At 47.6% G+C, this 17,245-nt stretch overlaps 1 protein-coding gene across 6 annotated transcripts in view; it reads right to left on the bottom strand.

Annotated features, from left to right (window-relative positions):
* The window catches only part of MON1A (MON1 homolog A, secretory trafficking associated), a 47,652-nt gene that overhangs the window by 14,371 nt on the left and 16,036 nt on the right, over window positions 1–17,245 (bottom strand). Inside the window, exon 1 of one of the 6 annotated variants that reach the window (XM_060204732.1) lies at window positions 5,686–5,957. The exons of 2 other annotated variants lie outside the window; for them this stretch is intronic. The gene's annotated coding sequence lies outside the window, so the exon portion shown is untranslated. Of the gene's footprint in view, window positions 1–5,019; window positions 5,036–5,576; window positions 5,612–5,685; window positions 5,958–17,245 lie in introns of those variants that run through there. 3 more of the 6 variants (XM_016190065.2, XM_007527265.3, XM_060204736.1) reach the window with 3 other exon arrangements.

The raw sequence follows: 17,245 nt of genomic DNA, 5'->3' as shown, positions 1-17,245 counted from the left end.
GTCCTATCTAACATTGACAACATCAATAGCAACAATAATAACTACAACAACAGTAAAAAGACAACAAGGGCAACAAAAGGGAAAATAAATAAATAAAATAAATAGAGGGAGTTGGACGGTAGCGCAGCGGGTTAAGTGCACGTGGCATGAAGCACAAGGACCGGCCTAAGGATCCCGGTTTGAGCCCCCGGCTCCCCACCTGCAGGGAAATCACTTCACAGGTGTTGAAGCAGGTCTGCAGGTGTCTATCTTTCTCTCCCCCCTCTCTATCTTCCCCTCCTCTCTCCATTTCTCTCTGTCCTATCTAACAATGACAACAGTAATAACTACAACAACAATAAAAACAAGGGCAACAAAAGGGAAAATAAATAAAATTGAAAAAAAAATAGATTGGGGGTCCAGGTGGTGGTGAACCTGGTTGAGCACACACATTATAGTGCCCAAGGACCTGGGTTCAAGGCCCTGGTCCCCACCTGCAAGGAGAAAGCTTCACAAGTGGTGAGACAGGTCTGCAGTTTTCTCTCTGTCTCTCTCCCTCCCTCTCAATTTCTCTCTGTCTCTATCCAATAATAAATAAATAGTGGTCTGGAGGTGGCTCAGTGGAAAAGGCATTAGATTCTCAGCTATGAGGTCCCAAGTTCAATCCCCAGCAGCACGTGTACCAGAGTGATGTCTAGTTCTTTCTATCCTCCTATCTCTCTCATGAATAGATAAATTCTTTTTAAAAATCAATAAAAATAAATAAACAAATAAATAAATATTTAAGAAATAGATTGGGTGGACAGGGGTAGATAGTATAATGGTTATTCAAGGAAGCTCTCATGCCTGAAGCTCCAAAGCCCCAGGTTTAATCCCCCAAACCACCATAAACCAGAGCTGAGGAGAGCTCAGGTAATAAATAAATAAACAGATAAATAAAATAAAATACACACAGAGGAGTTTGGAAAAGAAGGAAGTTTGTGGGGAGTGGAAGCGACCACAGCTCCCCCAGGAGGAATGAATGGCTCAGCTGGTAGAGTTCTGATGAGGCTCACATGCCTGAGGCCCCTGGAACAATCCCTGACACAGGATGTACCAGAGGATGCTCTAGTTTCTCCTTCTCTTCTCTCTGCTTCATATGAAACTCCTTCTTTCTCTCATATGTAACCAATTAATCTGGGGGCTAGGCGATAGCACAGCGGGTTAAGAGCATGTGGCGCAAAGTTCAAGGACCAGCGTAAGGATCCCGGTCGAAGCCTCCGGCTCCCCACCTGCAGCGGAGTCGCTTCGCAGGTGGTGAAGCAGGTCTGCAGGTGTCTGTCTTTCTCTCCCCCTCTCTGTCTTCCCCTCCTCTATCCCCTTCTCTCTGTCCTACCCCCCCCCCAAAAAAAAATCAATTAATCTAAGAGGGGGGAAAGAGGAAGCAAGGAAGGAAGAAAAAGAAACCCCAGTGTCCATCCTGGCTTCAGCGCAGCAGGGAGCAGGTCTGAGCTTGGGTGGGGCACACGGCAGCAGAGCACTGGCCTAGGAAGTTATTCCGCCGGGCTCCCGTGGTCGCTTGAACCCATTCCAAACAGTCTCCTGCCCTCTTTACTTCAGTCATACTTCTTCCATCAAGGTGGCAGTAACCTCCAAAAGCATCTCACCCAGCAGCAGCAGTGGATACACTTGACTATTTCCTCTCTTGAAACACTTTCTTGTCTAGGATTCTTGTACAACTACTCTCCTTTCTTGACTCTTACCTCATAACCACTCCTCATAAGTACTCTTCTCAATTCTTTGTTTTTAATATTTATCTATTCCCCTTTTGTTGCCCTTGTTGTTTATCATAGTTGTTGTCATTAAATAAGACAGAGAGAAATGGAGAGAGGAGGGGAAGACAGAGAGGGGGAGAGAAAGACAGACACCTGCAGACCTGCTTCACCACCTGTGAAGCGACTCCCCTGCAGGTGGGGAGCCAAGGGCTTGAACCGGGATACTTAGGCTTTGTACGACCTGCACTTAACCCGCTGTACTACGGCCTAGCTCCCCTCTTCTCATTTCTTATAGTCAAGGCACCCAGACTTCAGTCCTTTGATCTTTGTTTGTTCAATCCCTCGATGATCTCATTTAGTTTAGTTTGTTTGCTGATGTTGTTGTTGTTGTTGTTGTGTGTGTGTGTATTTTAAGATTTACTTATTGGGGTCAGGCAGTGGTCACCCAATAGAGCACACTTATTACCATGTGCAAGGACCTGGGTTCTAGTCACTGTTCCCCAACTGCAGGGATGAAGTTTCACAAGCAGTGAAATAGTTCTGTACATACTTCTCTTTCTCTCTCTCTTAAAAAAAAATCATTTATTAATGAGAGAACCAGAGCATTATTCTGGCACTTGTGAGGGGAAGGATCAAACTTGGGGCCTCATGCTTGCAAGTCAAGCACTTTATCTACTGCACCATGTCCCAAGCAACTTAAAAAAAAAAAGGGGGAGCGGTAGATAGCATAATCGTTATGCAAACAGACTCTCATGCCTGAGGCTCTGGAGTCCCAGGTTCAATTCCCCGCACGACCATAAGCCAGAGTTGATAAGTGCTGTGGTAAAAACATGTATTATACATTATATATATATGGGGAGCATTGGCGGGCAGTGGCACACCTGGTTAAGCACACATAGTACTAAGTGCAGGGACTTGTGCAAGGATCTGGGTTTAAGCCCATGTGCTGCAGGGGAAAAGTTTCACCAGCGAAGCAGGTCTGCAGGTGTCTATCTTTCTCTCTCCCTCTCTATCTCCCCCTTCTCTCTCCATTTCTCTCTGTCCTAGTCAATAAAATGGAGAAAAATGGCCACCAGGAGCAGCAGACTCATAGTGCAGGAATGAGACCCAGCGATAACCATGGAGGCAAAATAACTAAATAAATCTGGGAGTCCGGCAGTGACAGAGCGGGTTAAGCACACGTGGCACAAAGCGCAAGGACCAGTGGAAGGATCCCGGTTCGAGCCCCCGGCTCCCCACCTGCACGGGAGTCGCTTCACAGGCGGTGAAGGAGGTCAGCAGGTATCTTTCTGTCCCCCTCTGTCTTCCCCTCCTCTCTCCGTTTCTCTCTCTCCTATCCAACAGCGACATCAATAACCACAATGTTAAATAACAAGGGCAACAAAAGGGAAAATAAATAAATAAATATAAAATATAATTTTTAAGTTTAAAAATAAATAAATAAATAAATAAATGTGCATTTATTAAGAGCCAGAACACAAGTCTAATACATGTTATGCAGGGGACTGACCTTGGAATTAAACTTCAGACTTCATGCTTTTAAGTCCAAAACTCTAGCCACTGTACCACATGCTGAACTTTTTTTTTTTTTTTTTAACCAGAGCATTGCTCACCTCTGGCTTACCGTGGGGCAGAGAATTGAACCTGGGACTTTGAGGCCTCAGGCCTAAGAATCTCTTTGCATAACCATTATACTATCTACCCTCTGATGAACTTCCTGCTTGGACCACAGCTCACTTCTCCCCCATCTCACCTCTCACTGCTTTTCTTTTCTTCACATTACCAGAGTTTTACAGATCTGGGTCTACTTTCTAAGATGGGGGTGGGGGTGGGACACACCATAGCGCCAAAGCTTCCCCAATACAGTGGGAACCAGGCTTATACCTGGGCTGCTGCACATGACAAGCACTGGCATCATTCATGAGATCTTTTTCTACCACCTTTTTTTTTTTTTTTTTTTTTTTTTTTTTTTTTTACCAGAGCACTGCTCAGCCCTGCTGTATAATGGTGTGGGGAACTGAACCTGAGATCAGGAGACTTAGACATGAGAGTCTCTTTGCATAACCATTACGCTGTATCTCTCTCCCCACACCCCAACCTGGCTTTTTTTTTTTCTTGTTATCTCATCCACAAGATGGGGACAATATCAATTTGCTGGACCATAGGGGGATTAAATAAGGAAATTTATATAATTTGGTTACCCTGGGGCAGAGTATGCAACTATACACTCACTTTTAACTGTTAGCATGTCATGACCATTCTTACCTAGCACTCAGACCCTGTGTAGCCGCAGGGATTCAGTGGTCTCTGCCACATAAAGTAATCCTTGGAGAGTTTGCTCACTCTGAGCCAGTTTCTCTGTCTCCAGTCCCCCAGTGAAGAGATCTGGGGAAATGTACTCCCACCATCATGAGGCCAGGTGGGATCTGGCCTGCGGGATCTGGCCTAAAGCATCTCCCCTGTGATGTTGGGCCTGAGCTGTCTAAGGACCTAGGCTGGGAGGTCCTCCAGGCTGTGTACTCATTCGCCCTGGAGCTGCAGTAACAGACTCCTGTTTCTCTGCTGCTCTCAAGCTGAACTTCTTGGCCTGCCACATGGCCCTGCTCTGTGTCCCTGTGTCTACAACAGCTTACCCTATGTCTTGATCTCTGTGGGCTTCAGGTGGCTGAGTGCTATCCAGTAAGGTATACGCATGGAGTGAGGGCAACGTCAAGTGACTGGAGCTGGTGCCCCCTCCCCCCCAACAGTTCCTTTGCCACCTGACATCAGGCTGCATCTCAGCACCTTCAAGGTCAATCTAGAGATTCACCCAGAAACCTCCATGAAGCATTCTTTGGACATTTTAGAAACTCTACAGGAGGATGGGGGTAGACAGCATAATGGTTATGCAGAGACTCTCATGCCTAGGGCTCTTAAGTCTCAGGTTCAGTCCCCTAGACCAGCATAAACCAGAGCTAAGCAGTGCTCTGGTAAAGAAAAAGAAAAAAAAAAGAAAGAAAGAGAGAGAGACTCTGCAGGAAGTGAGTGACTGACTCACAGCAAAATCTCTCCTAACCTGTGCTAGAGTTAAAAACCTGTGTAAATGAAGTTCTTAGGAGGCCCCGCCTGAAGCAGTTAAGCAAGGGATGTCTCTTGGAACTTCTCCAGGGTACTCTCCAGAGATCCCTGCTTAGGCAACATCTCTAAAACCCCCAGGGCTGACCACTTTCCCGAAAAGAACCCTGCTGGGCCTGAGAACAAAGTCACCAAACAAGTTGGTTGAATCAACCCTTCTAGTGAGGAATACCTTCCTTCTCCGGGAGGGAGGCCGTACTGAAGAGGGGCACTGTAGCACTCCTTACTGCTAGGCTAGTTCTCCAGACTGCCTTGATCTACCTGGGAGGGCAGGCCAGGATGCTCAGGAGTGTGGCAGAGGCTTCAGCAGTAAGTAACCTCTTTCATGTCCTGGTCTGGTACTTGTCATTGCTGATGGCCACTCCCCTCTGTGACAAAGGCTGCTCACCCTCCCAAGCAAACTCAAACTCAGAAAGGGTAGCCTGCCCAGTACAAGGGACAACTCGGTTATCCGAGCCAGAGATCCCTTGAGAGCAAAGTCCCAAGGCCCAAGACACTTCCAGGGACTGCCCTGCTCACCCCGCAGTCACCTCTGCCATCTTTGAAAGGTCTGCTGTGTGTGCATTGTAGGGGTCAGAGGTGGGACGGGCCCCACCTGGCCACACACCCCTGCAGGACTTGGCCCTCCCAGTACAAGGATGAGCTCCAGGCCTCGCCTTTCATATTCCCCCGTGCTGGGTGGGGGAGGTCAACCAGCTAAGGGACCCCAGAGGGACCCAATCCTCCTACCGCAAATGGCAGCGCAGACTGCAGGGACCCCCGTCTTCAAGCCCCGCCCTCCAAGGATGACAGCTCTCGTCTCTCCGCGCCCCCAGGCCACGTGGGTTAGCAGTCCGACTCACCTATTTTTCTGGGGAGGGGGGCAGAACACACAGAGATTGCCAGTCACTGCCTCCTGCCGGACCCCCAACAGAACATGGGTGGCCGGCCAGGCCAGGATGGAGGGCACAGTTCCGCGGGACCGCGGCACCCTGCGAACGCAGACATGGCCCCAGGACCGGACACCGCGCCCTGCCAGAACCCCTGTGCAGAGCGCCGACCCAGGAAGGCAGCCCTCGGCGGCTGGGGCTCAGGCCTGGCTCCGGCCGCTCGGCGCGGCCCCGCCCTCGTTTCGGGTGCATCATGGGAAATGTAGTCCTCAGCTCTCGGGAGGCGGAGCCTGGAGGGCGGGTCCGGAAGCCCAAACCTCGGCGAGCCCGGGGCGGGGCCGGCTGCCCCCTCTCGGGTTTCTAGCCCAGGCGCTCTGTGAGCCTTCTTCTTCTAGCGTTTGCCCTTCTTCCGTAGCCAGTCAACAGCATCAGGTTGAGCCTGATGTCAAGTTTCGAGACCTCCTTTGAATCTGGAGAGGTGGCAGTCGTTGACTATGTGGGTCATAGTCTGTCTGGAGCCGCAGGGACAGTTCGGGTCGTCTCTGGCTCCCCAGCGATGGAACATAGCGGCGCACCGGCCATGGCCTGTTCGATAGCGATTGAGGAGGGCCCGATCATAACATGCTAGGTCAAAGCCGGGTGGACGCTCGCAGGGGTCTGTGATGAGGTGTTTGTTCTTTACCTCAGCTGACTGCCAACTCTGTTTCTAAGAGTCTGGAACAGAGAAGTTTAGTGTAGGCGTAGGGGACCAGATTGGGTGACGAGACGTCAAGCGTTGGACAGGGTGGGCGAAGATCTCCGCGTATATTGGCAGGTCCGGTCGAGCATAGACGTGGGAAATGAACTTAGATGATGCCGCATCCCGACGAATATCTGGCTGGGCGATGTTGCTAAGAACTGGCAGCCATGGAACCGGGGTGGAACGGATGGTTCCAGAAATGATCCTCATGGAGGAATATAATTTGGAATCGACCAAGTGGACATGGGGGCTACGGAACCATCCTGGGGCACAGTATTCTGCAGTGGAATAGCATAATGCCAGAGATGATGATCGTAGTGTGGAAGCGCTCGCGCCCCATGAGGAGCTGGCCAGTCTTGCAATGATGTTATTCCTCGCACCCACCTTTGCTGCAGTTTTTATGAGATGTTCGTGAAATGACAGAGTGCGATCGAGAGTAACGCCAAGATAGACTGGCTGGGCTTCATGCCGGATTCTCGTATCGCCAAGCTGCACATTAAGCTCACGCGAGGCCGAGGCATGGTGTAGATGGAAAACAGATGATACCGTTTTTGCAGTGCTAGGGATTAGTCGCCATTTTTTACAGTAATCAGATATCAGAGACATGTCTTTCGTGAGTGTTTCCTCGAGGATGTCGAACTTGGATGCCTGAGTTGCACAGCAGATGTCATCGGCGTAGATGAACTTCCTTGAAGAAGTTTCTGGGAGGTCATTGATGTAAATATTAAATAGCGTAGGAGCCAGAACAGAGCCCTGGGGGAGACCACTTGAGACAGGTCTCCATCTGCTAGACTTGTCACCCAGATGCACCCAGAATCTTCTGTTTTGGAGAAGAAACGATATAGTGTTGGCCACCCATGGAGGCAGGCATCTTGAGATCTTGACTAGGAGACCATGGTGCCAGACCATGTCATAGGCTGCTGTGAGATCAACAAAGACAGCACCCGTCTTTAAATTCTTCTGGAATCCATTTTCAATGTAAGTTGAGAGGGCCAGGGCTTGTTCGCAGGTAGATCTTCCTGGGCGGAAACCAGCTTGGGCAGGTGATAGGAATTTCTCTGTAAGATGAGAAATCCGTGACAGAAGCAGCCTCTCAAGGAGTTTGTAACACACGGAGAGGAGAGAAATTGGTCTATAGCTGGCGGCCAGTGTTGGGTCTTTCTTTGGTTTCAAAACAGCTATAATCTTCGCACGACGCCAAACTCTGGGCATAGACTCAGATTCCAAGATGTGGGACAGGAATGAAGCGAGCCACTTCTTTGCCGCGGGACCCAGGTTAAGAATGAGTTCTGGGGTGATGTTATCATAGCCAGCAGCTATTCCTGGTTTAGCCCTCTTCAAAGTGCCTTCCAGTTCAGACAGTGTAAAGGGAGAGTTTTAGAGATGGACAAGATAACCGGAAGTGGGATGACCACTCATGGGAAATTTCTCTTTTCCAGACTGGGTCGATCTTAGCACGTCCAACTTGAGTTAGGTGACTGGCCACTGAGTTTGGAGATACGGGAGGTGGGAGACGGGAGGGGGTTGGCTACCGGCACCCAGTCTGTGAAGAAGCTTCCAGGCCTTCCTACTTGAGTGGGTGAAGTTCAGACTTTCAGTGAGTTGTTGCCAGCGGGCTTGGCGTGCTGCATCCAGGGAGGCAATGAGATGGTCAGCCACATCTGGGTCGCCCGACTCATCATACTGCGTTAGTAGTTGCTCGCATTCAGCATCAAGACAAGGCGTATAGTTAGCACGTCTCCCACGAGGAATGGCTTGGGAAGCTGCTTTGAAGATGGCTTGGCGGAAGCGCCTGTAGGAATCTTCAGAGGGGATAGAGTTAATTGGAAATGCAGGAATAGATTTGTTGGTAAGATCACTGAACAGACGCCAGTTTGCTTTCTGAAAGTTCCATCTTAGTTTCTCCGAGCATAGAATCAGTGGGAGCTGGAGACCAATGTGGATGATAGCTGGGCGGTGATGACTGTGCGGGAAGATCTTGAGAACTTGTCTCGTAGCGGGAAAGGCTTGGCCGTTGACTGTGCTAATCCAGCACAGGTCAGGTGACGAGTCTTTATTCCATCTAGCACTGTGAAAAGAGCCTGGCTGTTTGGGATCGTATAATAGGGAGAGGTCACTCGCTGAAGCCCAGTCGGCTAAGATAGAGCCGTCAGCACGAGTGGAGGAATATCCCCAGTCTTGGTGATGACTATTAAAGTCTCCAACGTAAACGGCTGGGTGATTCGGGCTAGGCAGGACCTCATTATCCCATGAGGCACTAGGAGGCTTATATACGTTGACGAGCTGAATAGTTCCAATAGTAATGGAGTCGTAGAAGGTCAAAGAGGCTGTGTGGTAAACAAGACAAGATTTGGCGTAGATGGCTCGGCCGTGTTTAGGATGGAGATTATAGCATATTAAATCGATTCCACTGATGGTGAATCGAGCAGCTTCATCGACTGCTATATGTGTTTCTTGTAGGCAGATAACATCTGCCTGATGCTGTATCGCCAGTTGACCAATAAGAACGCGTTTGGCAAAGGACAGCCCCTTAACATTAAGTTGGAGGACTCGAAGAGCAGGACCAACAACTTGAAAGCTGTCAGGAGCTGTTTGTTGCTGGCTTTGAAAGTGACTGGGATCCATGTGGATTCAGTCGGCTAGGAAGGATCGTCAGTTTCCCCAATGAATGGGTACTCACGGGATGCACCACGGGAAGGTCGATCCAATGCAACCCTCTGTGAGCCTGAGACCTAAACTTTCCAGCCTTTCTGTCCACGCCAACCAGAGGTTAGTTTAAAGAGAAATAGGTATTGGGATTGTCTTCTTCCAGTGATTGTGGAAAGACGTGCAAGTTTGGGTAAAAGTAATTTGAGGACGAGACCACACTGACCACTATAAAGGATGCAGGGGGGCTGGGTGGTGGTGCACCTGGTTGAATGCACACATTACTGTGCACAAGGACCCAGGTCTGAGTCCCCGGTCCCCACCTGCAGGAAGGAAGCTTCATGAGTGATGAAGCAGGGCTGTAGGTGTCTCTGTTTTCTCCCTCTCTGTCCCCCCTCCCCCACCACACAATTTCTGGCTGTCTCTATCCAACAAATAAATCACTATTTCAAAAAATAAAGGATGCAGACAAATGCAAAAGACTAAACATGCTTTTAAAAATATTTATTTATTTACTGCCTCCAGGGTTATCGCTGGGGCACGGTGCCTGCACTACTAATCCATTGCTCCTGTTGGCCATTGTTTCCATTTTATTGGATATAGGACATAGGGAAATTGAGAGAGGAGAGGGAGATAGGGAGAGAGAAAGAGACAGACACCTGCAGACCTGCTTCACTGCTTGTGGAGCGATGCCCCTGTAGGTGGGGAGCCTTGAGCAGGTCCTTGGTACTATGTGCATGAGCTTAACACAGTGCGCCACCACCCAGCCCCCTAAAAAATATGCTTTTAGCCACATTTTCATTTTTCTGTTTTTTTTATAATTTACCAGAGCACTGATCAATTTGGGCTTATGATGGTGCAGGGGGTTGAACCTGGGTTTTCTGAGCCTCAAGCATGAGAGTCTTTTTACATAACCATTATGCTATCTACCCCCATCCATTTTCACTTTTCTGTATGAGGCTCTAGAACAGTAGTTCTCAGCCTTTTTTTTTTTTTTTAAGTATTTTATTTTATTTTTTATTTTTGAGAGAGACACAGAGAGAGAAAGTCACAGAGAGAAACACCAGAGCATTGCACAGCTCTGGCTCATTGTGGTGCGGGGGATCGAACCTGGGACTTTGAAGCCTCAAGCCTGAGACTCTCTTTGCATAACCATTATGCTATCTCCTCCCACCCAGTTCTCAACCTTTGATTGCACATAGAATGACCTGGTAAGTAAAAATTAAATAAACTTTTAAAATTTAAAAGCACTATTCGAGAGCAGGGGCAGATAGCATAATGGTTATTCAAAGAAACTCTCATGCCTGAGGCTCCAAAGTCCCAGGTTCAATTCCCTGCACCACCATAAGCCAGAGCTGATCAGTGCTCTGGTTCAAAGATAAAATAAAGGAATCAGGTGATTGTGCAGCAGCTTAAGCGCAGGTGGCACAAAGTGTAAATACCATCGTAAGGATTCCGGAAAGCCCCCCACCTGCAGGGGAGTCACTTCACAGGCAGTGAAGCAGGTCTACAGGTGTCTGTCTTTCTCTCCCCCTCTCTGTCTCCCCCTCCTCTCTCCATTTCTCTCTGTCCTACCCAACAACGACGACAACAATAATAAGTGCAATAAAACAACAAGGGCAACAAAAAGGAATAAATAAATATTTAGAAAGTCAGAATTTAAAAAAAAGATAAAATAAAATAAAATAAAAACATTAATCCCAGGATCCCTAAAGAACATGATTTAATTGCACTGAGATGGTGCTCAGATATCAAGGCTTCAGTGGTGCTTTGAACAATTCCACTGCTCCCAAAGACTTTTCTCCTGTTCAGATAAAACGAGAAAGACAAAGACAGAAGAGAGACAACACAGTATTACTCCACCGTCGTGCTTCTGGGTGGTGGGCATGGTAAAGTGTGGGCTCTGCTGGGTGAGCTGTTTCCTGGCTGCCAGATATCAGTATCTTTTCAGATGTCTTCCCAGGTGGGGCTGGAAGGAAGCTAGCCAATAAGGGGAGTCCTTAACACACTCAGGGCTGGAGTCTAGCCCCAGCACCACATGGCAGTACCGTGGCACAGGGAAGCTTGTGTGCTGTGACGTGTCTCTGCCACCAGGGTTATCACTAGGGCTGCACACCTGTGCAATTCCACTGCTCCCCACAGACTCTTTTTTAAATGTGTTTGTTTGTTTGAGAGATAAACTAAAAGAGGAAGAAAAGAAACCAGACATGGCTTTGGTACATGTGTTGCTGGGGATCAAACTCATGGCCACATACTTGAAAGTTCAATGCTTGGAACAGGAAGGTCACTGCACCCGGTTAGGTCCGGAGTGCAAGCGTCAGCGGGCTCCCCACTGCAGCAGGGGCAAGTTACAAGCTACAAAGCAGGTCAGCGAGTGTCTGTCTCCCTCTCTATCTCCCTCTCCCTCTCAATTTCTCTCTGTCCTGTTCAATAAAATGTAAACAATGGGAAGTCGGGCGGCTAGAGCAGCGGCTTAAGCACTAAGTGCAAGAATTGGCCTAAGTGCAAGGATTGGCCTAAGTATCCTGGTTCAAGCCCCCAGCTTCCCACCTGCAGGGGGGTCACTTTACAAGCGGTGAAGCAGGTATACAGGTGTCTATCTTTCTCTCCCCCTCTCTGTCTTCCCCTCCTCTCTCCATTTCTCTCTGTCCTATCCTACGACGACAACGACAACAATAATAACTACAACAATAAAACAACAAGGGCAACAAAAGGGAATAAATAGATATTTAAAAAATTCAAAATAAGGCGGAGGGTAGATAGCATGATGGTTATGCAAACAGACTCTCATGCCTGAGGCTCCAAAGTCCCAGGTTCAATCCCCAGCACCACCATAAGCCAGAACTGAACAGTGCTCTGGTTAAAAAATAAAAACAAAAAATTCAAAATAAACTGTAAACAATGGTTACCAGGAGCAATGGATTTGTAGAGCCTGCACCTGTGCTACCTCTTGGACCTCCAAACTTTTCTCTATTTTCTTTTTCTTTTTTTTTTATTTTATTCCAATAGAAGGTAAGCTCTGTGGAGGAAGAGAGAGAGGAAAAGACAGAATAGGGAGGTGGAGCACAGAGTTGAGCACACATAGTATGAAGTGCAAGGATCTGTGCAAGGATCCCGGTTTAAGCCCTGACTTCCCACCTACAGGAGGGTAGTTTCACAAATGGTGAAAAAGGTCTGCAGGTGTCTGTCTTTCTCTCTCCCTCTCTGTCTTCCCCTCCCCTCTCAATTTCTCTCTGTCCTATCCAATAAAACAGGGGGGAAATGGCCTCCAGGAGCAGTGGATTTGTAGTGCAGTCACAGAGCCTCAGCAATAACCCTGGAGGCAAAAGGAGAGAGACTGCACCATAGTTCCACTCCAAGAATGAGAGCCCCTCTACTAGAGCACAAAGGCGCATTCTACTGGGTGAGCTGTCTGTGGATCCCCATTTCTATCTCTATTTCTCTCCCTCTCCTTTTCCTTTTTTTTTTTCTTTTTTAAAAAGATTTTATTTATTCATGAGAAAAATAGGAGGAGAGAGAGAAAGAACCAGACATCACTCTGGTACATGTGCTGCGAAGGATTGAACTCGGGACCTCATGCTTGAGAGTCCAGTGCTTTATCCACAGTGCTGCCTCCTGGACCACTCTTTTTCCTTTTTTGTCTCTCAAAATTTACTTTTTTTTTTTTTTTTTAACACAGAACAGCTCAGCTCTGGCTTATGGTGGTGCAGGGGATTGAACCTGGGACTTTGGAGCCTCAAGCATGAGAGTCTTTTTGCATTACCATTATGTATCTCCTCCCACTCTCAAAACTTTCTACTGATATGTGAAATATTATGAGGTTTTTTGACTTAGAAGTCAGGCCCTTCAATTGTTTAATTGCCACCAGATTTGTCACTGGGGTTCAGCCTGCAGGACAAATCACGATTAATGACGGCCTTTTTCTTTACTCTTCTTTCTAGTTTCTTTCTTTCATAGACACAGAGATAAACCGAGAGAGATGAAGAGGATAGAGAGGGAGAAAGACACCTGTGGTACTGCTTCACTGCTTGTGAAGCTTTCCCCTGTTAGTGGAGGCTGGGGCTTGAACTCAGGTCCCTATGCATGGTAACATGAGAACATGTGTGCTCTACCTGACCTCTGCCATTCATATATATATATTTTTTGTAAATATTTTTAAAATATTTACTTACTCCCTTTTTTGTTGTCCTTTTTTATTGTTGTAGTTATTATTGTTGTTGATATTGATGTTGTCGTTGTTGGATAGGACAGAGAGAAATGGAGAGAGGAGGGGAAGACAGAGAGGGGGAGAGAAAGACAGACACCTGCAGACCTGCTTCACTGCTTATGAAGCGACTCCCCTGCAGGTGGGATCCAGGGGTTTAAACCTGGATCCTTATGCCGGTCCTTGTGCTTTGTGTCACATGTGCTTAACCTGCTGCACTACTGCCTGACTCCCCATTCATATGTTTTTAAATTTTTATTTATAAAATGGAAATATTGACAAGACTATAGGATCAGAGGGATATATTTCCACAAAATTCCCACCACAAGAACTCCGTATCCCATCCCCTCCCTTTCCTATTCTTTATCCCTCTGGGAATATGGACCCAGGGTCATTATGGGATGCAGAAGGTGGAAGGTCTGGCTACTGTAATAGCTTCCCTGCTGAACATGGGCGATGGCAGGTTGATCCATACCCCCATCTGTCTCTCTCTTTCCCTAGTGGTGCAGGGATATGGGGAGGCGGGGCTCCAGGACACATTGGTGGGGTCGTCTGCCCAGGGGAGTTCGTTGATCATGGCGTCATCTGGAACCTGGTGGCAGAATAATGAAGCTGAAGGTTTGACATTCCACGCCTGACATCCCTGGACACAATCCAAAGTGTAACATGATGAGGTGGTACTGGTTGCATTGCTTAGGTTGGGATCAGCAGATGCGGTCGGTATCAGTTGGTATGAATTGAGAGAATCTTTATTTTTTAATTATTTTAATATTTATTTATTCTCTTTTGTTGCCCTTGTTATTTTATTGTTGTTATTGATGTCATCATTGTTGGATAGGACAGAGAGAAATGGAGAGAGGAGGGGAAGACAGAGAGGGGGAGAGAAAGATAGACACCTGCAGACCTGCTTCACCACCTGTAAAGGGACCCCCTGCAGGTGGGGAGCCAGGGCTTAAGCTCACATGGCGTGAAGCGCAAGGACTGGTGAAAGGATTCCAGTTTGAGCCCCCCCCTCCCCACCCGTCCCTCACCTGCAGGGGGGTCACTTCACAGGAGGTGAGGCAGGTCTGCAGGTGTCTTTCTTTCTCTCCCCCGTCTTCCCCTCCTCTCTTGATTTCTCTCTGTCCTATCCAACAACAACACCAGCAATGGCAACAATAATAACAACAACAAGGGCAACAAAAACTGGGAAAAATTGCCTCCAGAAGTGGATTCATAGTGCAGGCACCAAGCCCCAGCAAACCCTGGAGGCAATATAGATATTAGGGGCCAAGCAGTGGTGCACCTGGTTGAGTGCACATGTTACAATGAGCAAGGAAGGACCTGGGTTTAAGCCCCCGGTTCCCACCCACAGGGGGAGAGCTTTGCAAGTGGTGAGGCAAGGCTGCAGGTATTTCTCCCCTTCACTATCACCCCCGCCCCTCTCAATTTCTGAATGTCTCTATCCAATAAATAAATAAAGATTTAAAGGGGGGGCGGTGGTCTGGGAGCTGGCGCAGTGGATAAAACATTGGATTCTCAACCATGAGGTCTTGAGTTCAATCCCTGGCCGCACATGTACCAGAGTGATGTCTGGTTCTTTCTCTCTGCCTGTCTTTCTCGTGAATAAATAAATAAATTATTTTAAAAGGGGAGGGACGCAGGGTGGTGGTGCACATGGCTGAGCGCACGTGTTACAGAGTGCAAGTACACAGGTGCAAGCCCCCGGTTCTCATCTGCAGGGGGAAAGCTTCACAAGTGGTGAGGCACGGCTGCAGGTGTCTCTGTTTCTCTCCCTATCATCCCCCTCCCTCTCAATTTTTGGCTGTCTCTATCCAATAAATAAATAAAGACAATTTTTTAAAAATTAAAAAAAAAAAGGCCTGGGTTCAAGTCCCCAGTACTCCCCTACAGAGGGAAACCTTCATATGGTGAATGAGTGCTGCAGGCCTCTCTGTCTGTATAGTCACCTCTCTCTCTCTCTCTAAAGAGAAGCATCACCTTCATAGCTTCCTCTCATCTTTTTAAAAATATTTTTATTTATTTTATTATTGGGTTGAGACAGAGAAATTGAGAGAGGGAAGGGAGAGAGGGAGAGAGACAGAGAGACATCTGCAGCCCTGCTTCACCTCTCATGAAGCTTTCATCCTGCAGGTGGGGGCCAGGGGCTTGAACCTAGGTCCTTGTGCACAGTAATAAGTGCACTTAACCAGGTGTGCCACCTCCTGGCCCCCCCATCTAGCTATCTCTATCTCCCCTTTCCTGTATGCTGTTTTAGCATGTGCTCAACACAGGTCTGAACCCTGCCCCCACCAAACTGAAGGAGCACTGTGATCTTTTTCTCTCTCTCTGCCTTTATCTAAAGTAAATAAATGTTTTAAAACTGTAGTAATGTGGGAGTCAGGCGGCAGAGCAGCGGGGTTAAGCGCACGTGGAGCGAAGTGCAAGGACAGACATAATCCGGTTTGAGCCCCTGGCTCCCCACCTGCAGGGGAGTCCTTTCAAAGGTAGTGAAGCAGGTCTGCAGGTGTCTATCTTTCTATCCCCCTCTGTCTTCCATTCCTCTCTCCACTTCTCACTGTCCTATCCAACAACAATGACATCAATAACAACAACAATAATAACTACAAATAAAAAAAGGCAACAGGGGAGTCGGGCTGTAGCGCAGCGGGTTAAGCGCAGGTGGCGCATAGCACAAGGACCGGCATAAGGATCCCGGTTCGAACCCCGGCTCCCCACCTGCAGGGGAGTCGCTTCACAGGCGGTGAAGCAGGTCTGCAGGTGTCTATCTTTCTCTCCTCCTCTCTGTCTTCCCCTCCTCTCTCCATTTCTCTTTGTCCTATCCAACAATGACAACAACAATAACTACAACAATAAAAAACAAGGGCAACAAAAGGGAATAAATAAATAAAATAAATATTTTTTTAAAAAGGCAACAAAAAGGGAATAAATAAATATTAAAAAAAAATAGGAAAGCTGGGAGTTGGGTGGTAGCGCAGTGGGGTAAGTGCATGTGGCACTTACCCTATCCAACAACGACGACATTAATAACAACAACTATAATAACTACAACAATAAAAAAACAATGGCAACAAAAAGGGAAAAAGGGAATGGATAAATAAATATTAAAAAAAAGAACAGGAAAGCTATCAGGGGAGGGGATGGGATACGGAGCTCTGGTGGTGGGAATTGTGTGGAGTTGTACCCCTCTTATCCTATGGTTTTTGTCAGTCTTTCCTTTTTATAAATAAATTTTTTTAAAATTTTATTTATTTACCCTTTTGTTGCCCTTGTTGTCTTTTTCTTGATGCTGTAATTGTTGTTGTTCTTGATGTCGTCGTTGTTGGATAGGACAGAGAGAAATGGAGAGAGGAGGGGAAGACAGAGAGGGGGAGAGAAAGACAGACACCTGCAGACCTGCTTCACCGCCTGTGAAGCGACTCCCCTGCAGGTGGGGAGCCGGGGGCTCGAACCGGGATCCTTATGCCGGTCCCTGCGCTTTGCGCCACCTGCGCTTAACCTGCTGCGCTACCGCCCGACTCCCATAAATAAAAATTTTTAAAAAATAAATAAAAGGGGTCAGGTGGCAGCACAGTGGGTTAAGTGCAATAGCACAAAGTGCAAGGACTGGAGTAAAGATCCCAGTTCAAGCCCCTGGCTCCCCACCTGAGAAGGTTCGCTTCATAGGTCTGCAGGTGTCTATCTTTCTCTCCCCCTCTGTCTTCCCTTCCTCTCTCAACTTCTCTGTCCTATCAGAAAAAAAATCATAAAAATAGCCACAGGAGCAGTGGATTCATAGTGCAGGAGCCCCCGTGATAACCCTGGAGGCAAAAATGAAAAAATTATTAAAAGAAAGAAAAAGAGAAAGAACATAAAGAGGATTAATTTTTTACAGTCGACAGTAAATACAGTAGTTTGTACATGCGTAACATTTCTCAGTTTTCCACATAACAACACAACC

The sequence above is a fragment of the Erinaceus europaeus genome, chromosome 12 (assembly GCF_950295315.1).
Source record: "Erinaceus europaeus chromosome 12, mEriEur2.1, whole genome shotgun sequence".
In the NCBI taxonomy this organism is placed as follows: Eukaryota; Metazoa; Chordata; class Mammalia; order Eulipotyphla; family Erinaceidae; genus Erinaceus; species Erinaceus europaeus.
This window is presented reverse-complemented; position numbering and strand designations above follow the sequence as displayed.